This window comes from Camelus dromedarius, chromosome 21, assembly GCF_036321535.1.
Source record: "Camelus dromedarius isolate mCamDro1 chromosome 21, mCamDro1.pat, whole genome shotgun sequence".
NCBI classification, from domain to species: Eukaryota; Metazoa; Chordata; class Mammalia; order Artiodactyla; family Camelidae; genus Camelus; species Camelus dromedarius.
This window is the reverse complement of record NC_087456.1, coordinates 29,566,861-29,591,851: the sequence shown is the minus strand read 5'-3', so window position 1 is coordinate 29,591,851 and position 24,991 is coordinate 29,566,861. Positions and strand designations below refer to the sequence as shown.

Here is a 24,991-nt window from a genome sequence, read left to right as displayed (position 1 = left end):
AGCTTATCTTGAGCACTTTGGAGAATATGTTAAATGAATCATACTCTATAAACGAATCACCTTTTCATATTAAAAAAAAATCTTCAGGCATAATGTAGCCAAGATCATCTATTATCATTAAAATATGGGATTTCTTTTAAAATACAAGTATATGTATGCTTTCATTTAAATTATTAAATCTTTCAACTCTTCTGATTTTTGAAACCAACCATGCATTATGTGAGTTTCTCTTATTTTCTGTGACTAACTGATATGTGCAGATGTCATATTACATATAATAAATAATTTATTAGGAATTTTATTTATTTATTTGGAATTTTTAGTAAGATTTAAAGCTCTTTCTTCCTAAAAGGGCCATGGGTAAAGTCCATTCCTAGCACATGCAGTGCACTAATTAAATGTGCTCATGGACAAAGCAACGTAGTTTCTATAGAAAAACATTACAGTGGAGCTGTTTCCATGAAAATTGTGTATGAATCAGATTTGGAAATAATCATCTTTGACTATTACTATCAAACAAATCTTCTCAGTGAGAATGTCTGTCCACACACATAGCGTTACCCGTTACTACAAGACTCTGGGACCACTGATGACATCTTTTATTCCTTTTTCTAATTAGCAATGTGCATGTCTTCTTTCTCCCTTCCTGTAGGACGCCTCACTTCCTCAGGGCAGGGACCATGTTGCTCAGTTTTGTGCTTTGCTTAGAGGCTAGGAAAAGCTTTTTACATTTAAGGATTGGAAAAAAACCATTTTTCAGATGTTCTATTTTCTGGCCCATTTTTATATCAGTCTGTTATTTTATGAATGATACAGCACACTTCACAGTGTTTACATGACACATGGTTATATTTCCTAGAGTATTCTTCTAAATTGAGGATTTCTTGATATATAGCTATGTATTTGCTTCTTGTATGGAGTTTTTCTTGCCTTCCTGTGGTTTACTCTACTACTCTTGTTATATGTGCTGCTTTTTTAAGTTGAATTTTTCGTTATTTTAAAAAGCTAGTGTGGTTGGGTATGTGATTGAAAATGAAAGTTTTTTCAGGATTTGAAAATAAGCGTCCGTTCTTTTTGAGCTCTGTTTTGCTTCTGAGAAGAGCTCTTACACATCCATTGCCATCGTTAGGAGTGCTCTCCTTTTCTTTACAGTTTCTTAGGGCATCGTTGAGTCTTTTCAGCAGTTCACAAGTTATTAGCAAGAGTGGTTTTATTTTTTTTCCGTGTTTAGGCTGTACCTTTACGCACTCAGTCTGTTCCAGGAAGTTCTCAGACGCTGTTTCTCTGAAACGTCCTCTCTTTTTCTATTCATCATTCTATTCCTTTTAACTCATTTTTCATGTTTTTATCTCCATTTTCTCTATATTTCATTTTGATTTCTTTTCTCAATTCTCTCTTCTGATACACTAAGTTTTTTTCAGCTTTAATAAGCCTTCTCTTATTTTTCTGGTGCCTTTTAAATACTGTGTCTTTATAAGGTCTGTTATCTTCTTTTTCAAACCTCATTTTCTTCCACAGTAATTTATAACTGTCTCATAGTTTTAACATACATTTTTCTTTAATGATTTAAATATACCTATTAAAACCTAAACTTGGTTCTAATCTTGTTATGGGTTAGTGCGCATCTCCTCTCTTCCTTTTGCTGGACAGCTTGAGAGATGCAGGAATGGTGACTCCAGCACCTGCCCTGTAACCTTGCATGACTGGCTCATGCAGAACATACGCATCTGGCACGCAACTACTGAATTCAAAAGTGTCCACACCTTACCTCTTCTATCCCAACAGCAGAGAATTAAACTGAGTTTGCTTCCACATTTTAGGGATCTCAGTTCATCTTGAGAGCCTAACCACAAACTTGTGTTTGTTCTGTGATTCACCTAAGTTGTGAAAATCTTAGTGAGTCCCCCATCCCACAAAACATTCTCAATCCTTGAGTTGATTACACTGTGCTGATAAGACTTTCACAACAGGAAGGAGTAGATACTATGGGTTTACTTTAAGGTCTGTGTGTATTAAGGTATGAGAGATCAATTCAAAAAGGCAAAATTTGCGACCTCAGTGAAGATTCTGCTCTACTTTGCAACCACAACTACAAGGAAGTAGGGCATCTTACATCACAGATAATGTAGTAGATTTTCATATCCACATAGGTTTTCTAGGACCTATATGTAGACAAACACAGAAAGCATCCACTTATTCAATAAATGCTATCAGTCACTTTTTATGTTTCTGATGGTGGCAGATTTACTGAAACTGAGGAAACTTACAGACTTCAGATTCTGTCATTTTGTGTAGTAAAGAATTTAAGCATGCCCAAACTGAGGACTTTGCCCTCAGCTACTGTGAGACAATCTCTAGGTCCTTGGAGTTTTCTACTTGATAAAATGATCTTTGCTGACCTGAAGGCCTTGGGCCAATACAGTCAGTCTAACAATGATATCGTTGGGTCATGTGGTAACAGCTCAACACCTGGAAGGGCCAGAGGTTTAGGCTGGCCACACGGGCAGTCATCCATGTCTACGTGACGCAGCCTTAGTCACGACTCTGGACCCTGAAGTTCAGGTGAGCCTCCCTGGTTGCCATGAACATTGTCACATATTGTGGCCAGGAAATGTATCACTTTCTGTGATTCCACAGAGATAGAATAACTGGAAGCTCCAAATATGGAACTCTCCTGGACTCTGTCCCATGTGTCTCTTCCCCTCACTAACTCACTGTAATAAACCATAACTGTGAGCGTAAGTTTCCAGTGAGATCGGTGAGTCCCTCTTGCAAATTATTGAAACCCAAGGTGGACTTGGGGCCTCCCAAGCTTGCTATCAGTACCAGAAGTAGGGTGAGACTGTGGACTGTTTCCTTCCTCCTTGCTCTTTGAGCGACCCCAACAAGGTGTGTATCAGTGGCGATGGGCTCTTGTGCAAGTTTTAGCTGAATTTGCTACGTCAGGTAGCTTCCCAGCAGAACGTTTTACTGATGGAGTGAGGGATGATACTGTCTTCTCTTTCCTCATCATCTGATATTCTTCTAAGCAGAGAGAATTCAATCTTTGACATTACTTTTATGAAGGCTTTTCTTTTATAAAATCCTAAAACTCAAGAATACAGTTCATTCTGTCCTTTGTCATTTCATTTCCAGTTGACTTCTGAAAGCTATAGTCTCCTGCTGGAAAGGGAAAAAATATGTATCTATGAAAGTCAGAGATATGGCAGTGAATTTATGGATAAGGATAGAGAAAAAAATGAATAAATAGCCCAAGAAGGTGCATCTATGCAAAGAGGTACACATTCCCAGGTTTCTAGTTTGTGAAAGGCTTGCATTTCTGAGCCGGGGACAAATGATGGAGAGGGAACTTCCCCTGGCTTTTTATTTTAATAATCCTTCTCTGTTGCTGTGAGTATAGTATGTAAGTTTTGTTTTTGTTGGTAGTATAAACTTCCACCTAGTCCCTACAAGGGGTTTTTGGTGATGTTTATATCAATCCTGAGGTATTATTTCCTAAGCCTAAGATTTATACATTAAAGCTGAAGTTTTGAGCCTGTATCTTAACAACACACTGGATAGAATTTTGGGATAGTTTTGACCTCTAAGGAGTAATCCATAACTAAATATATCCATGCAAAAATGGAGAAAAGTGTAGTCAAGTTATGGTAAAGGCAGGCAAAAGAATTCCTACTCACAAAACACCAGTTGTGTTTTAGACACAATGTATATAAATTCTTTTTGCAAAATTTTCATTACATCCTTGTTATCCTCTAAGGAAAGTATTGCTCTTTCAAATTTACATAAAAGGAGGCTAAATAGATTGGCCCAAGTCACATAGCTTTTAAGTTCTGAAGTTAGAGTCTGACATTAAGTAACTGTTGCGCTAAAAGTAAAAATTTGAATGTTAAATTCAATCTATAATGTCACAGGAAAGCAAGAGAGTGGTACTGAGAGAAAAAGGACTTAAAATGATGAACTGTAAGTTGCAACCTTGCTAGGCATGAATATTTAGACAGCTCCCAGTGGTGTGCACATTTAAGCGTTCAACATAAATACTGTCTCCCAAAAAAGACATTCCTTAAAACTTAAACTCTATTGCTCCTACTCTCAAAAATGATACAATATTTTCAAAGAATTTCATATTAAATTGCTGTGTTTTTAATCAAAATGTGAAAATACCTTGGAGATTACAATAATTTCCACAAATTTTCTTTACTTCATGAAACGGCTTTCATGTGTCCTCATTTTAAAACAAATCTGAATGCCATGTGATGAAATCTATCTTCTAATGCAGAATATTTTCAAAGGACGTATCTCCCAGGGAGGAACAGCTCGAGGAAGCAATCAGCCTTTCTATTTCAGGCAATCTGCATTCACGCTTTGGTATAGAAAGGGGCGGGTTTCCCATCACCGTGAAGCACCTGAAGTAAAGAGGCCGAAGGAAATATTTAGCTCCTGAGACACTCATATAAAATCACGATATAAAATTGGTGTAATTTCTCCTTGTTGTTTTTCTTCTAAATTTTTAGGCATTATATTACAACTGCAAAAATATTTATTATACATAGTGCACAAAAAAGTAATGCTATGAAAGACGAACTTTACTCTTTTTTCTGTCTCTAACTCACAATCTCATGTGTCTGAGACTGCCGGCATACATGAGCTACGGCATCTGATTTTACTTCCTTTTTCATGAGCATTTGAAAACAATGTGAATGTGCACGCAAGTAAGTATGATTTAAAGATCTTTTTTTCCCTATGAAAATGTTTTTGTCTTTTTTTAGGGGGGTGGTAATTAGGTTTATTTCTTTATTTTGGCGGAGGTACTGGGGATTAAACCCAGGACCTTGTGCATGCTAAGCATGCACTCTACCACTGAGCTATACATCCCAGCCCCTGCACCTTCCCCACTGAAAATGTTTTAATGGTAGTGTCTCTACAGCTTGTGATGTTGAGACAGGAAGAAGGGCAGGTGCACAGGCGGTGAGCCGTGGCTATCAGAGACCAGGTTGTGAGTGAGTAGAGTTCCAGTAACACGGTGCTTCACCAGGGAGCCGACAGCTCCAGCCCACCTCCTTGAGCTCAGGCTCCTCCTCAGCCAGGGGGTCCTGGCACTGCCGGTACTCTGACACCGGGTAGTTCCCGCTGCCCTTGGCCTCGGTGAGCTCCATCTGGTCCATGCCCTCACTCGTGTACCAGTGCAGAAGTCTTGCACCTGGATACAACCATGTGCTGGTCCCAGATGGCTTGAACACCTCCTGGATGGGTGGCGCTCTTGCCAGTGAAGGTGGTCGATATTTTTAGCCCCCGGAGGGGGATGTCACAGACAGCTGTTTGTACACTGTTGGGGAGCCACTCCACAAAGTAACTGCTCTTCTTGTTTTGGATGTTAAGCGTCCTTCATGGATGTGCAGCCCCTGAACACAGTTCTTTTTTCACTCTTAAACCTCAAACAGGATTTCACTGTTGTCTTACATGGCTTCTGTTCACTTTATTGTAACTTGGTTGGGACGTACTTAATTTTAATTTTGTTCCTATTACTATTTGTTAAATTCTAAAATCATCATTTTCAGAGGTTTATTTCCAACAAGGATGAAAATGGAAGTACAGATTTTTAAAAATATTTATACAAAGCAAATAGTCAAAAATATCATATGATTTCTACTATTTTTACTAGAATCTGTATGTTAGAGACATACAAAAAACATTATATAAGCAATAAATTTATTTTTTCATATTTCTGTCTTAGCTTATAAGAGAGAACCTCCAAAATTATAATCAAAAGTCATGATACAGCTCATAGAGCTGTGTCTAACATTTTTCTAAGTGTATTTGTTGAGCTGTTCAATTCTTGACATTTTTGCTGTATGATTTATTTTCAGTTTTCTGCCAAATATTCTACTTTTTCATTTTATATCTTGTCTATATTTATCATGGCTATTTAGATCTTATCTGATCATTAAATTATCTGCATCTACTTTGGATCTGTTTGTATTTTCTGTACCTTCTTTTGATTTACACCCAGCACTGTCTACACATTTTCTCTTTAGTTTTGATTAAGTGGCAAATATGTTTACAGGGGAAAAAGATAGAGACTGTTTGATGCCTCAGATTGTATCATCTTCCCCCACAGAAGATTTATTTTTGCTCCTGGCATGCATCTCGGCGAAGGGCATTTGCAACCCTCAAAGGGCATTTGCACTCCTGGGTCATCATAAAACAGGAGTCAGCAAACTTTGTGCAAAGAGCCAAAATGTAAACCGTTTTAGGCTTTGTGCCTCATAGGGCAGTTTCTGGAACAGTCTGAACAACCATTTTTGCCAAAAGGGTAATAGCTTTTTCTACTTTTCACATTATAAAATGTAAATATTCTTCTTAGCTTGTGAACTGTACACAAATAGTTAGTGGGTCCAATTTGGCTTCTGGACCATTGTTTCTGATTTTTGCCTTACAGCAAAAATGAAAATGCTTCTATACGAGGCTTTAGATGTAAGCGTTGGCCTTTTTCACTTTACTCTCACAGGAAAAAGCTTTGTGGTCCTAAACTAAAAAATGGATTGGTTAACAGGACACTTCTCTTTATCATGCCTTGATTTCCTTTTTTTTTCCCCACTTACTCTCTTGACTCTGCTGTCAACGTATTTACTCAACCACATGACCTCTTATGAATGACTTTAAGAATTAGCAATTGATTTCAGGGAAAAATGTCAAACCATAGGGTTAGCTACCTTCTCTGCCCTTTCTTATCATCTTGGCCAGGCAAACCCTAATGCATTACTAGCTCTCTGTTGCAATCAAAGTATTTGTATGTTTTATTATCTACTCTGATTTTTCTAATTGTTTTTGGAGGGACAGTAACAAAAGCAACTTTTTTTTTCCTGCGGATGGAAATGAAAACATTCACATACACTTATTCTTCACAAGAAAAAAATAATAATAATTCTCACACAGATCAATGTATGTTAATAAACTTCTATGGACTTACTTCATTTCAAGATTTCATCAAATATTTGAAAAGTAATTTAAATATACTATATTTATAATTAAGAAAACATTAAATAGCTAACCCACACTTATTCTGAACTCCCAAAACCTTTCACAAGATAACTATTTATTTTCTTAAATATTAGACATAAACATTCTCCCTTGCTTCTTAAAAAAAGATGCATGTACTCATGCACATATAAAGTTATCCAAATGCAAGGATTTTTATCTGTGTTTGTGCATAATCATCAAAAGTGAGACTGTTTTATCACATCCTTAAAATAATGTGATCAATCAGTAATAACCAAGATCCGTGTGCTCACAGAGTGACACATTTGATAAAGGAAATGAGAGATATTGACTGGACACTAATATTATTTGGTAAGATGCTCTGGCTTGTATGTAAGAACGTACTTTACTCAGACTTCTTGGCTGTCCTCTAAAATAAGATGCATATTATTCTCCGAAATACTACTAGCTCTCCTTTCAAGATGAATCTTTATATCTTCATATCTTGTTTTAACCTGAAAAAAGTTCTTAAAGTTATGCTTACGCTGGCCCTAACTGCTAAGACAGTTAAGTCCTGGGGCTTCAGTCTGGGGTTGCTAACTGCCTGGCAACGTGTGAGCAGAGGCAGTATGACAAGAGGGTTGCTTCTGCATCAGCCATTTTGCATAGGATAATGTGTGAGTAAAGGCAGGTACAAGGGGAAAGGGGAGATTCATCTCCAATTTTCCTTATAATTACGTTTTGATATTACTGAATAGAAATCTGTAGCATTGCTTCTCAAATGGCAGGGAGGCAGTGAGGAAGTACAGCAGGAAGATCATTTGTCAACCCTAACTTTTTTTTATAACGCACACAGCAGTTACTGAACTGATATCAACATCCAGATGGGGGAAAGAGGAGAGGGTGTCATATTCGTTGTTTATGAAAAAAATCTCTTCATTGATTATCATATGGCCCAACTTAGATAAGACTCACTGTTCCACCAGGAGAATCAAGGGCAACATGCATTTTTATTTCTTTAATGGACCAGATGTAAATGTTTATGAATAGCATTATGCAAAATAGATGATAAATGTCTTTACAAGGAAAAAGATCTTGATATAAACCCTTGTTAAAGAAATACATGTGGAATGATGTTGAGCCAAGTAATCTTTCTGAACGTCTGAAAAATTTTTTTGCAACGCTTACCACATGAGATTATATTGTATAGTATATGTGGTATTGGAAATTACATTATATATATTATTAGCACATAGTAGGAACACTATATCGTAGGATATTTTTATCAAAATGCTTATTAGTTACTAGATTACTATGTGATATACACACACATATTTGATGCCCGTGGATTACTTGCAGCATAGATTATGCATCCTAAAATATTCCTGTATTTTTTAAATTGCTGGTGTCAAAGACATGGCCAGTACATTCTTCTGTACAGTGAGAGAATAAGGAGGTATTCATTATTGCTTAGATATAAAACATGTATTGTTTCTTCCGTAGCCAAGCACATGCTTGGCCACAGACTAAAGAGAAAGCAGCATCAGAGGGAAAACTGCTCTTACAGCTTTACGGGTCATCGTTGAGCCTGGAAGCAAAGCAGCAGGCATCTAATGTCTTTCCAACATGCACACAGTCTTACTCAGAAATTAGAATTAGTGGGTTTTGTCATTAATTTCTCTCCTCTTCCTGGTAGCTGCAATATCTTAAGACCTGAAACCTGCTCTGTGTTAGGCAGTTTCTTTGTGTGTGTGTGTGTTAGGCAATTTCAAAAACCCCCTTCCATGATGTAACGTAGTGTAATACTTTCTCCGGGTTTTGTAGTGATTCACATTACATTGTCTACAGAGAAACAGACGTAGTAATGTGCAAACCTGGGTGTCTTCCCCGAGTCTGAGATACCAAGAAAGAGAAGGTCTTTCCTTTCACGTCAACATTGTCAGAAAAACTACTAAACGTAAGTGCAAGGGTTTTTTTTTTTCTTTTAAGAAATGTAAAATCTGAAAAATAAATTGACAAACACACAGACACACTAGAAACACAGAGTGATTTAAATTATTTTTAAAAGGTAGAATATTTTAAGTATGTAATGACTTTAATACATTTAAAACCAAATTCTATTTAATCCAATTAATAATATTTATTGGATGTTTAAATGAGAAAACACATTTGATTGATTCTCTTAGTATAACATTTTGCTGGGCCTTAAGCAAAATACACAAATAAGCAGAATGGTTCCTGTTCAAAAGAACATTACATCCTGGAAATAGAAAGGTGACATAAAGAACCCCAGTTTGAGGAATGGAATAAAAAAAAGCCCTAAGAGAAGCCAAAAGTACTCCTGAAACTGAATGAAATACAATTTCATTTTCAACTGAATGTGTCTCCACTGAAGAGACGTGACAGTCACAACTCTGGTCCCCACACTTTCCTGGGACACAGCTTTTCTGTAAACTGGTCACCTAGGAAGGAGACCTGGATTTGTCCTTCAGTGCGGTCTCTAAGGGCACAGCAGGTTGTGTTGATGACTCCTCCCTCACTAGGAATCGAGCAGGTAATGCTCCCATTTTAATAGAACACAGTTTCTAAATGATTGTAAACACTCACACATGCACACACACAGAGAAATACTTTCATAGGGTATGGCCTTGGAAAAATACCTTTAAAAAGAAAAAATATTTGTATCATAAAAAAATCACCATTTGCTCTAATCCAGGAGATTATTTCACTTGATTAATACATTTATGTCAACCCAAAAGCCTTCTTATTAGGTAGGCAAAAACATGTCCATGATCTCTGTTGACCAAGGTGGACTCTGGTTATGGTGAGAGAACCTTTTATACAAATCACTACATTCCTGTTATCAGTGAAGTCATGGATCTACCGTCTGTATCTCTTCCACCTGATCCGGGGAAATGCAAATGCACGATCAATGACTGTTTCTCACAGGCTACCCGTCTTGTCCATCCTGTTTGCTGATGAACAGATACTGAGGGTGTATCCATACCAATCACCTGCCTCAGAGCCTGGGCAGTCCCTGTTCTGAGTGGAGAGCCCCTCCCCACAGGAATCCGCACCACTTGCTTCTCGGCCTCTTCCCATCTTTGCTTCATGGTCGCTTTCTCCAAGGAGCTGCCCCCAACCACTCTTATTTTAAAACTACATCCCTTTTACTGAAATCTATCTTATTCCTCTGTGTGTTGTTCTCTATTATACATATTGCCTTTTAACTTACTCCAAGATTAACTTTAAAAAGCTTTGTTGTCACCACTAGAATACAAGGACCATGCAAAACCAAGTCTTACTTGCTCATGGAGATACCCACAGAGGTAGCAGGCGTTTCATAAGGATTTTTCAGCTGGCTGAATGCAATGCAGCTGTCACATTGTCACAGCTTTGCGGGACAAGTTGTTTCACTAAAGCCCTGTTGTCTGATGGTCCTGTCAGGAGCACAGCTCCGTGACAGCAGACCCTCATCACTCCCATTCTGCTCGTGTTGGGGACACATTACCTATTTCAAGCCAATCACACAAATTGTGAAGCAAATACTCCCCTTCTATCCTGAAAGAACAATACGTAATCCAAACGAGTTTATTTTTTGCAGCAATAAAAGAAAAGGTAGAAGGTAACTAAATCCTCTCACATACAACTGAGATGAACTAGTTAAATGGGAATCTTTTCACAGCTTCTATTTAAAAAATGGACATGGAATATGCAATTTTAAAAAATGTGAATAAGCCAAAATGGCAGTCGTTTTTCATCTTTGTAATTGTTTTTGAGGTTTATTTCTTTCTCCTTGTTTCCACTGCACTTATCCTATTTTCTTTCTTGCTTTACTGATTTATTTAATCACTTCATTTGGTAACTTTCCACTCAGAGAAAATTGCCCTTTTCCAGGGCTCTGATGGTGCTTCATTCTGCAGATGGTATCAACAAAACTGATAAATTGCTTTTGAAACATATATTTGGCAATTTAGTACATCTCTGCCTCATTTACAGATGTTTCCATTTCAAGTCTGCCATTTCTTACAAGAACATGTTTGAGAGTAAAGTAATTGCTGAAAACAAGTGTCAGAATTACCATGTGGATGGCACCCAGAAGCTCACAGGTCTAATGATAGATGTTACTCAGCTAAAGACCTAGATGCAACCCACGTACCTAGTACTCCTTATCAGGAGTTCTGTATGCAGAACTCATTTGAAAAGTGTGTCACTTCATAAGTATATAACACCAAGCATCTTTTCAATATTTTAGGAGAAATAGGGATCTCCTGTATTTCTCATGACCAAAGAAAGCAAAAATTTCCAGTAGAGAAAGAATAAACTTCTCTTAGAAAAAAAAAAGAGAAAGAATATAGTAATATTATCCACATATATCTCTGTATACAATATGTGTACATATAAAATGTACATTGTACAGTGTGAGTATATTCACGCCATATATGTTGTATCCTAAATATACTACCTACTATAAACTAAATATACTGTATATACTAAATGTAGTCTTATAACTGCCTCAAGCCCTCAATTTCTTCCCCTTGTTGGAATCAGACAAGATTAACTGAAGTTGACTTTGCTGGGTTACTGTCCCTCTGTGGATTCTGCCTCTCCCCTGTGATAAGTCAGTCCCACCCAGTTTTTCCCTAACTTCTCATCTCTTTTACACATCCGTATTTGTTGTCACTTACCCAGCCCATTCCCTCTCTAAATCAATCCTATCATATGCTTTTCTGTTTTTAGTACTAATCCTGTGTATACTTGCAGAAATATATACAATGATAACAATTAGCAAAGGCATTTTGGGTAACAGATTTTAATTTGCAAAAAACTTAACTTGCTTTTTATATTTTTCACTAATACCTTTTTTTGTCCCCAATGGACATAAACTAACTAATCAGAGAACCCTAAAATTTCTTCATACATGACACGCATCCTCATTTCTAGCAAACAGTTTTGCTTTCTAGTTCCCAGAATAAATGGAAGACATCAAGATTAAGTTCTTGAAATTGTGGGAGAGACAACTCTGCTGCATATTTTACTCTGTGAAAAAAAACTGTAAGTGAGTCATTGTTCTTTGAACATTGCTTTGTGCTATTTTTGTTTTGCTTTGTGATATCTGTGATAGTAGAACAAATAAGGGTTCACAGCTACATAATAAATGTTTCTATTCTCTGGAGACTTCTTTGTAACCCCTGAGAGATTCTTTATACAGGTATGATAGGGAGCAAATAAAAAGAGATTTGAAATAGTTTATATTTCTGATATCTATTATACCATTGCATCACTACCAAAAGGTCTGACTGCTAATATATAGAAATTTATTTAACAATTAATCTATTTAATTGTTTATAGAATATCAACATGCACCTATAAAAGTCATTTCTCATGTAAGGCTTACCAGATATACAACAATCACTTAACAGAATATCCTAAAAAAAAAATCTATGTTAAAATCTGAAGCATCAAATTGAAAGTTTTTGCAAATATTGGTCACTCCTTATTTATAGGTATCTATTAACATTCCTTCAATATTTAATAAAATAAACCTAAACATTCGTTTTCTTAATATTTGCTGCCCTATCAAATCATTACAAGTTGCCAACATAATGTTATCTATATCTGAACAGAAATCTAGACTACTAAAACTATATGTTGTCCAAGGTTAGACTCAACATTGAAGATTATTGATCTTGCATTTATTTTTACTAAAGTTAGGATTTGCTATCAAACAGTTTGATTACGATCATAGATTAAATGTTCATAAAACTATATGTGCTCTGAAGTTACAGGACTAGATGAATGACCAAATAATGCTGGAGTTTTGCAGTTTTCTTAAGATTTTAAAAATAAGAACTATTTACTAACTTTAGTTAGTAAAATTGTGTTGTAAACACGTTTGCAACACGAATTAATCTGCCATAATGCCAACCCTATTTATCACAAAAATGTTCACTTTGAATATCACTGGATTTTAAAATGCCTGTGGGGATAAGCTGTACAACACGTTACAGAATGTTATACAAGAACTGAAATGGCCTTTACTCAGAGCTGGCAACAATTCAATTAATGCCAGGAATGGGAAAAGGAACACTATAAAATATTATAGTCATTAGTGGATTAAAGACTTAAATGGAAGATCTGAAACTATAAAAGTCCTAGAAGACAACACAGGGAAATACCTTATGGATGTTGGCCTTGGCAATGATTTCTTGGACATGACACCAAAAGCGCAGGCAATAAAAGCAAAAATAGACAAGTGGGATTATAGCAAATTAAAAACCTTCTGCACAGCAAAGGAAACAGTCAATCAAATGAAAAGGCAACCTATGGGGTGTGATAAAATATTTGCAAACCGTATACACAATAAGATAATATTCAAATTATGTTTATAGCAACTAGGTAAAAAATAAATAAAAAGCATCCAAATCATAAGGAAGAAGTAAAAGTATCTCTTTTTATAGATGACGTGGTCGTATATACAGAAAACTCTAAAACTCAAAACACCTGTTAAAAGAAATCAATGAATTCGGCGAAGTTGCAGGATACACTGGCAAACTACCTGGAAGGAGAACTAGGAATTAACAATCCCAGTCACATCATCAATAAAGAGAATAAAATCCTTATCAATTAACTTAACCAAAGCGGGGGACACTTATACAATGAAAATTGTAAAATATTGATGAAGGAAATTTAAAAAGAAACAGATGTAAAGACATCACATGTTCATGGATGTGAAGGGGACAGATCTTACAATTCAGTCTTCTCACCACACCCAGGCAAAGTCGGAATTATGCAGAGGCATCGGGGATGCTAATTAACTTGATGGTGGTGAGCTTTCACAGTGTACCATATGCATGTCAAAACATCAACTTATGCACCTTAAATGTATACAATTTTTATATGATTAAAAATATTTCAGTAAAGCTGATTAAAAACTGCCCCAGGATTTATTCCTTGAACAACTTCTTAAATCTACACTGACACCATAGGTGATTTCATTCAGTCTCATGACTAAAAATACCATCTTACTCTGATGATTCTCAAAGTCTGCATCTAGCCTGAAAGCCCTTCCCCGAATCCAGGCAAAATTTTCCAACTGTGTGGTGAAGTCTACTTGAGAATTTAAAAGGCAGATCCAAGCTAATGTGTTCAAATATGAATTCCTAAGAGCCTTCTCTTACCCTTACCAGAAAAGAAAATACCAAAAACAACAACAACAACAAAAACCCAAAATACAAAAACAAAAACAAAAAACCAACGATATAATTTCTCTGTCGGAGGTTAATGAGAACTCAATTCTGGCATATGCCCAGGCTTTAAACTTGGCACAGACTTTACGTCATGTAAAGATGCATTATCATCTCCTTCAGCGCTATCCATAGCCTCCTACGCTGTCTTCTTGCTTCTGCTCTGCCCCCCTGCCGTGAGCAGTTAACACAGCTTCCAGAGTAACCCTGTTATAATGCACATCTCACCTTGACACCTGTATGGTTACACCTTTCAAGGCCTTTCCAGATCATACAATCAAAGCGTGACATTCAAGGCTCTCCGTGACCCACCTCGCCTCCTCTCTTTCTGACATCATTTCTCATTGTCACATTTTTTTCATCCTGAACAGAATAGCGTAAGACATGACAATTCCATTTTCTATGTTATGTTAACGGAAAAAAGGTAACATCTTTTTTTTTTTATTGCATATTATCTTTATTAGATGAACAGGCTTGCTATTCTGATAAGCATGAGCAGTAATGGTATGGATCCAGATGAGCTCACCCATGAAAGACCATGAATCATGGAAGACTGAATCAGAAAGATTTATAAGGCATGCTGCGAACAATACAAGAAATATGAAACCTATATAGAAAATTGGAAAAAGTAGAAACCATCTTTCACGGTGAAGCACTTCACTCATTCAATTTGCTACTCATGCTGGTTGGTTTTTTTCCCACAAGTAATGTTGATTTAAATGTTCAAGCAGTTTCTTTTATGCAGGATGGCAAAATTAAAACAAAGCTTGCTGCGCAGTTACAAACTGTAGCAAGTTACCGCAGGAATGCTTTCTTTATTTCTTTTATTGCAGGTGGCATTTACTATGGTAGAGTCAAATTATTAGTTAACTTTTCTTCAGACACAATGAATAGACTATAGCTTTTACAAGAGATTCTAACTCAAAACTTGCCAATAATACAGAGACAGTAGGAAGCAGGAAGCAAACTGAGGACATTTTTCTCTCCAAGTGACGTCCAATATGATGAATTTCTTTTTAACATCATTGACCCAATCCATTAAAATAGCTGTAACAATTTATGCTTTGGCCATAAAACATGCAATATTTACATGCTCTGATAGAAGCTAATTGCTCAGTCATTCAAATAGTGTATTAAATACATAATCACATACGGAACTATACCAGCTACCTTACTGTGGGAATTTTACATACATACACTTTTGCCACTTTGGAGCGTCTATTTACAGTGATAATAAATAGCACAAATTAACAAGAATAAATTAAGTTTTAAAAAAAAAACACCAAAAACCCAAAATAGAAAGTTTAAACAACTATTAATGGAAAGTAAGTCATTGATTTTTATTTGTAGGTAATATGTAAAGTCAGGTAAAAACAGATGTGGAGGCTTGGTGATTTTTTTTTTTTCTAGAAGAATTCTGTTTCTAAAGTGAGTGATTGGGATAAAGGAGAAACATTTATTTGCTTAATCTGGGAAAGCCTCCTCAAAGAATTAAACCTCCAGAAGTTTTCACTATAACGGGAGAACAGTATGAGGCATTGGATTTTAAAAGCCCATACTAGGTACACACACACAAAAGATGATCCTGAGATTTGTAGAGGTGGCGAGCAAAGCTGTAGGTGAGCACGGTGCCTGTTAAAGTTCTTAGATGTTAGTGGCAGTAACGGGAGTGATGTAACTGCTTTCTTTGAAATTTCACTATCACACCTGTTCTATTTCAAGATAAGGGTTAAGATAATGAACCCTTTAGTCCGCTGATATTTGTGCACACCTTTATCTCATAAGCTAATTGTTCTCAAAACAAGTTGAAAAGTTTACAAAAATACTAGATTATTATAGGAATATAAAGTGGCTTTTAACAATTAAAGAAAATACATCGCTAAAGTTATTTCACGTAAATGGACCATGATTATAGATATTAAGTGAGGTTACTGAATTAATTGAAATTCTGATTGTTAGTTGCAGCCAAAATAGAAAAGTTATACTAGAATGCAAAATTATAAAAACAAAGACATAGACATTTTTCTGTATTTTATATGGTGCTGTTCAAGCAAAAGTTTAAAAACAATATATGTAGGCATTTTTATCAGTCTTATGTGGTGGGTGGTCATAGTGTTATACTAAAGTATTTTTTCTCAGCTAAATTAAGAAACATATTTGCCCAAAATTTACCAGGTAGTTTATTCAGTGAGAGTCTGAACACCTCACTACCATGACTGACTCTGCTAGTCTGGGATTGCTGGACTTCCCCATTAACCATCAAAACTGGACAAGGGAGTACCAAGAAGTACCCACGTGGTAGTGTGAAAGTGAAATGCAGTCACCCCTTCTCCCATTCCATAACAGTACGCCCGACTCCTGATGGTCAGTTACCCCTGTCAGGATGCTGACTCCTCTTTTGAGCCGCTGGTTCCTGAGTTCAAAGATCTTTAGGCGTCCCAGTGATGCTCAGAGCTAATAGTTCAACAGAGCTCTTTCTCTTCTCTCCTGGTGGCCATAATTCTTTTTTAATAGGGTGAATTTGTAAGGAAACCTTTCTGCATATCCACACGTAAATGGTGAGATTCTGAGCATGCTGTATTTTGGAGATTGGTTCAATGTATTCTGAATTTTGAACATGTTTTATGTGAAAAAGATCCTTACTTGTGTTATTTATAATTATTCAAAAATTAATAATGAGTATTAAAAAACCATTGTTTATTTCAATTTAATCCACAAAATATTTTTAAAACATTGAATATAGTCATGCATAGATGATCTCAGTTCAATTTTTTTCTTCTAGTTTTATTGAGAAATAAAGTGTACAGCATGATTTGACTCACATCTAACATGAAATTAACTCCCTAAGAGTGTAATGGTATTGTTCTGTCCTGTTAAAAGAACCAACAGGCTCACAGACAATTCAGTCTAAAAGCTCTAAATCACATGGAGTGAGTTATTTCTATAACCCACCCCCAACCTTTTTATAAAGCTACAATGAGAACTCCCTTGAATCAGGCAGAAGGAAGTGATGTCACACTCCCTAATGCATTTAGGGCAAGAATTGATACCAGTACAAATTTGCTATGCACATCTTATCTTCTGGAAATAGTTGGAAGGCAGCCAAAACGCACCAGCTTGAGAATAAATTGTATCTCATTTCTTAATATCAAGAGGAGCCAACATGCTGCAACACTGCAGATAATTATGTTTGCATCAGCAATTGTGCAATAACATTTCACCTGAAATAGAGACACCGTCAAGGGGTGAGTGCCCTTAAAAAAAATCAAAGGTGAATCACAGATACCACTCTTCTTCCTTGTATCCCCAGGCATAAGATCTTACCGGATATGAATATTCCATCCTCTCAGCCATGTTCAGATCGCCATTCCTTCCTCTTCTTTGATGCACAATTTCATATCATCTCAATATATCCTATGGAAACATACAATATGCAGTCGTATGTGCCTGAATTTTATCACCTATCGTGAATTTTGGATAAGTACGAATTCCTTTTTATTTTGTGTAATAGTCCATTGAGTAGGCATACTGCATTTTGTTTATCAGCTCACCAGTGGATGAGTAATTTGGGTTGGTACCATTTCTTAAATATCTTTAAATATCTTAACAGACTCTTTAATCAGACAGTCTGTCATTTCCTGCTACATCTCGCCTAATGACTCTTTGGTATCGTGTCCTTGTTGGTATGGATTCAGCCATACTGTTCATAATGATTGTGCACAAAATAATCACTTATTTCATTCTAACCTGATGACCTTTCAAAACGAGCAAAGTTAGCTATTTCCCAAGGAATTATTAGCCTTCTTAACTATTTATGAGAGAAATAACATCCTTAAGTGTCAAGAAAAATTTTACCTATTAACAATCTTAGTTTTGGCCGAGGTCTGTTATTGTGATTGCTGGAGTCTTAGAAGATTTTTCAGGTATGTGGGTAAAAAACACGGCCAATGGTATCTGCCTTAAGTAAAAATAGCTTTATTACCCAAAGCTCCTAGAAAAATCACAATCGACTGATAGCCTCCCTCAAATTCATCTGCTCCCTTTAACACACATAAGTTATAGGATTTTGTTGTTATTCTGTAGGGGTTTTCTGAAACACTAAACCTTCAGCTATTATTAATTGCACCCCTAATGTATTGAAACTATGTTTTCAGGAGCAACATGCAATCTTCTTAGAAAGACTATTTTATAAAGTTGTTTTTTCTATCTTAAGAGTGCTGGTTATTGATCCAAATGCCATAAACCTCTTCTTGTTTATCTTCTATAGTTTCTCTTTACTGTAGAGGGGGAAAAGAATGGAGAACTTTTGGAATTCTGGGCTGTTGCAAGAATTGTTAACACTAAATGCAGTGGTATAAATAACTATACAGCTAAAAATGGCTGCTACCTTCCTCAGTCACAATCCTTAAATCCCCTGCTACTTCTTTTTAAATCTGTTAAATGCAGTTATTTATTTACATCTATCAGTTTTTAAGAGTACTAAGTGATAATATCACATCTGAATTTCCATAATGTATTTACTTACGTGTATTAGTTATTATCACACAATAACTAGTGATGTCTTGCTTCTAAAAAATCAATAGCATTTTATTTTACAGAAGTACAAGTAAAAAGTGATCTCCCCAATTTCAGAAAAATAAAACAAAACAACATCATTTTAGGTCATCTTTAAATCTATATTAGGTTAGCAACGCTCAAATGTTTCCAATATTGCAAATTTTTAAGTCATTTTTATTTCCCAAATGATTTCAGTTGTGCTAGGAATGCATTTACTTAATGGATTTTTACATAATTGACAGCGATAGCTAAAACCAGGAAACGCACTTTTGCTGTTTGCTGTATTTTCTAAACATATGCTCTGGGTTTTCAAACATAAACCATGATAGAACTGATACAACCTGACTCACAATTGTGAATTATAGGCAATAACTTCATAGTACTAATGCTAGTATAAAATTATCCACGTATTTGCTTTGCTCTTTTCAAATGCTGTTAGAAAAATGTTTAAGAGTGAGGACTTCAAAACAACAACAACAAAAAAGATTTACAAAGTAAGACCAAAGTGAGACTAATTGATAAAAGATATGCAGTCAAAATGTTTAAATTAAGATCTGCATGGTAAACTCTACAATTTCAAAGATTTACAGATTTTCTCATCAATTTCTTAATTTTCTCCTACCTTAAGATGATGAAAATTTAAAAACAGTAGGTTCTCTTGAAAAAAAAAATTACTTTCCTTGGTTCAGTCCTGTCTTTAGTAAAGAAAATATAACTATTTTCATAAATATTATTTTATTTTAATATAACATCCTTGACATACTATCATTATTATTTACCTCAGTGTAATTTAACTGGAGAACAGTGATTTAAATTCTCTGTGAATATTTTTGAAAACTATTTCTTCTCTAAAAAGAACACTAGAATGTTGTTTTTAAAACCAGACAAAACCTGAATTGAATTTCAGTGCTTATAATGTATAGATATATAACACTAGGGAATATTAATAAGCCTTTGAAACGTATTTCTAACTTAAGTGGAGATACTTTTGCCAATATAGGAACACTGTAAATGTTCAACACATACATGTTAATCATATAAAATACAATACAAATTGAAGAACTTATTAGGATGGAGGAAGGAGACTGACAAGTTGATATTGAACTTATATTATGATCTGCAACAGAGGTTTTCTTTATAAAGATACTAAGTTTTATATAGTAAATATATTACACTTTAAGGGCTGCATGTTCTCTGCTGCAACTACTGAACTCTGTTGCTATAGTGTAAAAACAGCCAGCGACAATGCATCAATCAATGCCTATGACTGTGTCCCAGTAAAACTTTATTTACAAAACAGATGGTAGGCTGGATTTGGTCCATGGGCTATAGTTTTCTGAACACTGATCTCCACATTAAAAAGATTTTTTTTTATTTTTAAAAAATATTTTATAAGAATATTTAATTTTTTATTTTATACAATAACTTTTGGGAAATCTCTGAAGCATAGAGGTGATTAATAAAACCCAATTAGGTAATGACACAATGATAACATATTTATCACTAACTTACCTAATGCCAAGCAGTTTGATCTAAATTCCTTAAACATGAATTTTATACTTAACACATACCTATGCAATAGGTTCTAGTATTATCTCCACTTTATAGATGGAGAAATTGAGGTTAAAAAGTGCTAATACTGCCTTAGATTCACGTAGCACATATAAAAATATATTTAGTAAAAGGTACACGGGCTCCTTTGTCACATATAGATGTGTTCTGTGTTGGCACACTGCATACTGTAAACATAAGCATTTGCTTCAAGACTAACATTATTCAAGTCAATGCAAAGCTTCTCATTTTTTATCCTTTGTCATTGAAACGAACAAACAAAACACAGCAGTGTCTGAACGCCATGAAGACCTGGCATTGGGCTAATGGTGTCATCTGGGATGGTCACTGCTGTGGAATTCAGCACCTATTTTTTCCCAAGGCACAATATTTTTTTTTCAAGGCAATATTTTATAGGAAAATAAGTGGTTGTTTTCATTTTTTTTCTGACTTGACTTTTCTTTCACTGCAAATTCAGACCGTGTTTCAATTCAAATTAATTGAAATCAATTCAATTCAATCCATTTTCCTTCATAGCCAGGAATTTAGATGTTCTACGGACACATTCATAAAAAGATGCAGATGCAGTTTCCATTTTAAATAGATCAAAATCTTGTCAGATGTGAAGAATATATACATAAAAACAGTAAAACGCATAGACAGAGCTGAATGTGATTATTGACTAGAAAGAGTCATTCAAGAAGTATGGGGGACAGAATATAATGTAATGTAATGGACAGTAATGTCAGTAATGTCACTGGACATGAAGTAGTGTATGTAAGAAGTGTCAGGGGAACGTGTAACGTTGTGAGAAAGTTTATAAAACTTTTGTCTCTTAGTAATGGATTTCCAACACAACAAGCAACGCTTTCCCAAATTTATTTGGTGAAACTAAAGCACACTTAGGGTGTTTTCTCATTTCTAATCTTAACTGATTCAAAAAGCAATAATATAAAATAATATGCATATGAAGTATTATTGGGCCTTTAACACATAAAACGCAATATATGTGTATTATATTTGAAAATAAAAGCACAAAAGAAGCGAGTGGAAGCAAAGCAAAGGAAATGACAACAGATTGTAAAGTAATAATTAGAACAATTAATTATTAGGTTGTAATATTAATTGATACAACAGGTATAGAAAGAACACCACAGAAGAGGGAACGAGAATAGACCTACATGGGAGTAACATTTGTATACATTGCTAGAATTAAGTTAGTATTGATATGCAGATAATTTGAATAAATTAAAATTTATATGGTAAACCCTACCACAACTAAAAAATGTGAAAAATCATTAACAAAGTTAAAACACTAAGTTAGAAAACAGTCACTAAATGCAAAAGAAAGCAGTAAAGGAGAAATAGAAAAATATAGATATGGGGTATAGAGGAAGCAAAATGGAAAGTGGCAGGTGTAGATCCAGCTGTATCAGTAATGACATTAACTGGAATGGATTAAACAATCCAATTAAAGGACAGTGATTGTTACACTAGCGGGTGAGGGAATATGTGCCAAGTATAGTTTGTCCACAGGAGACCCACTCTGTTTCAAAGACACAAATAGATTGGAAGTAAAAGGACAAAAATTGTTATAACCTATAAAGATCAACCACAAGAAAACTGGAATGGCTGCATTAATATCAGGCATCGTGGGTGCAAAAATGAAAAATGTTACTACATATAAAGAGAGCGCCCCACACTCCTCCCGGAGACGATCTTCCTCCTGCCCGAGCCCAGTCCAGCAGGACCTTTGATGTGGAGTTCAAGTTTGATAGGACAGTTAATATTTCTGAAACACACACACACAAAGAAATAACAGGATGCGATATGCCTACCTTTTTCTCCATCATATTGGAATTTTACCTTGGTATGATGGCAAACAGGTGCACCCCTTAAATTCTCCTACCACCTACGTGGTCCCAAAAGCCAAAGAAATCAATCTTCTCTTTGGGGAAGATGCTGTTCAGCAAATGGAAGCTGAAAAGAAGCAGAGAAATACCTTGAATGAACCTGTTTTTCATTGGAGGATGAGGATGACACTGAACGTGATGGCAGATGACTTTGTTTTTGATGGGTCCTCTCTTCTTGCTGATGGGCATGGATTTATTAAGATGATCCAGTTGGGAAAAAGATGTATGTGACTTTCCCATTCTGTTCCTAGATCAGCTGAGTAATGAAGTGAAGAACTTGATGATCACAGATCATGCTACCATTGAGCTCACAATCTCCGAGGACGAGATCTCACACGGGAGACCCTCCCCACTTGGATTCACATGCAGGGTGCCGCGCACTCCCTGCAGCAAATCGGATTTTCAAAGAAAATTGCTAGTGAGGTGAAAAGAATTTTTGCAGATGATATCAACTTGTACTTCTTAGCTTTGACCTTCTTTGTCGCTGCATTTCCTCTTCTTTTTGATTTCCTGACATTTAAAAAATGACATCAATTTCTGGAAGAAAGACCAGAGCATGATTGGAATGTTCACCAACGCGGTGATTTGGTTCTACTTCAGAGCTATTTCCACTACTTTTCCTTCTGGACAAGCAGAGATATCTGCCAGTCTTTATCCTGATTCAGGCATTGAGCAGCAACTTAACTAGAGACAGTAAATGACTGTTCTTCAGAGAGACTTGAGATCTGTAAAATACTTGTCTTGCTTCCCTGTCTGTACCTGAGGTGCTGTTTATTTGCTCTTGCACATCAAGTATAGAAGTTGGTATTTTTGGTTAATCATCTGCTCTGTCAATGCCTGGAGTAGGCTGTTGGTCTTCTCTTTATGTTACCCCAGCTTTTGTAAATCACATGATAAAATCAGTGTTCCCTCTACCCTGGAAGGCATTTACCTGCACAGCTTGAAATTCCTCATTGTCGATCTGTCGGCTTTTATTCTTAAGGAGCCAACTCACATTGGTTGGTGTCTTTCAGGGATGACAATGCAAAATAGCAGGGAATTTGTGGTGGGTTAAAGAATTCAATAGGCAAATGCATTATAAAATGTCTAACTTGTTATCTTAAGTGAGTTGGAGATCATCTAATCAGGGAAACTGGCGTGAAGGGCAGAAAGACCAAGCATTTAAGAAGAGAACAAAGGAGCTGTTACAAGAAAGACTGAAAGACAGCAATTCATGATTAAATGGGGGATTTGAGAGATGCAGCAATTTTGAACTATGGCAAGGTCCAAAGTGTGACATTTGAGTGTGAAATCAACTTATTGTGGAGTTCGAGGGTTTTATCATAAAGAAAATAGACTGATAATCAACATGGATGTATTTATGTCATCATTACGAGACAGACTGAAGCTTAAAACTCGACAAGAAGCTTTTGAAGAATTTGAAGGAAATGGAAAACTGTCATGGAGTTCTTTAGGTGACTGAGAGGTCAGGCAAGAGTTTAACAAAATCAGATGTCAAAACAGTCTCTTGAACAAGTTCACTTTGGTTTACAGTGATCTACAGGTAAGAAGTGAAATTAAACTTCCCTATAATGGAAATATTTTATTCCCTTTACACCAACATGAATCTCCTTCCTCTGACAGGGACCTGTCTCTCAAGGGCTCTTAATGTCACTTGTCACTTAGCAGAGTCTGTGTTACTGTGTTGGCTGAAAGTCATGTTCAATTTTCACAACCTCTTTATTAATAATCAGTGTGTATCTCAAGAGACAAATATTCAAACCCCATACCTGCTTTAAAAAAAAAAAAAGCTAATAGCTTTTATATCCATTGCAAAAGCAAGTCATTTAGGAGAGAAAAGGCTATCTGATTGTTTCAGCCAATTTAAATTAAATTGAAATGCCTTTAAATGAAACTCGGGCTGAATGTGCTATGGGAGATTAAGATGCTTTAGCATTGACGATGGGCCTCCTTTGAAGAAATGCCAACTTACCCTCTGATTTTCATTCATCAGTTAAATTTCTTAAGTTCTGTTTTGCCTTTTAAACCTACAAACCCATGATTTATAATTCTATACAGTTTTCCTTATTTTCTTTATTTTGTTAAAATAATTTTACACTGCGCAGTATCAATAACTGAACATACAACTGCAATACATCAGTTATACGAGAAACCTTTATATGTTTCACAGTAGAAAAAATTCAGGGGATTGGGAGTCATAAAAAATCAGGGGATTGGGAGGTACCTACGTAAATAAGAATATAAAAACTTTTTTAGTTTCCCCTCAAATATTGACACTATATTTTCTTCAATCTGAGAATCATGCTGTACATTTTTGGAATGTTCTGAAAACTAAGAGTCACACAAACGTTTTCTGAGGAGGGGAGTGAAGACTATTTTGTTTTTGTTTTTAAATATTGAAATAATGAGTCATTTACTTGATCATATTAGTTGTCATCTGAAGTAACTCAGTCTTAGAGCATACATTTAGTGAAGATTAAAACAGTAATATAAACAGCTACAACAATAATGCACTGAGTTATTGAACTGTGGGTCAGGAATTATGCCAAATATGCATATGTATAAGGATGATGTAATATTCCCAGGAATCCATCCTCTCGTTTATTACCCCATCATGCTGCTCAGGAAACTGAGCCCCTGAGAAAAGTGACAGCCAAGATTTCTCATGAGAATCAGGAAACCCCAGATCCAAACTAAGCTGTCACACTTACAGCCCTGGCTCTTATGACTACATTATACTGCCTCCTA

At 35.7% G+C, this 24,991-nt stretch overlaps 1 pseudogene; it reads left to right on the top strand.

Annotated features, from left to right (window-relative positions):
- Nucleotides 1-22,001: 22,001 nt before the first annotated feature.
- On the top strand, nt 22,002-22,931 carry LOC105097316 (lipid scramblase CLPTM1L-like; annotated as a pseudogene).
- The last annotated feature ends 2,060 nt before the right edge of the window (nt 22,932-24,991 follow it).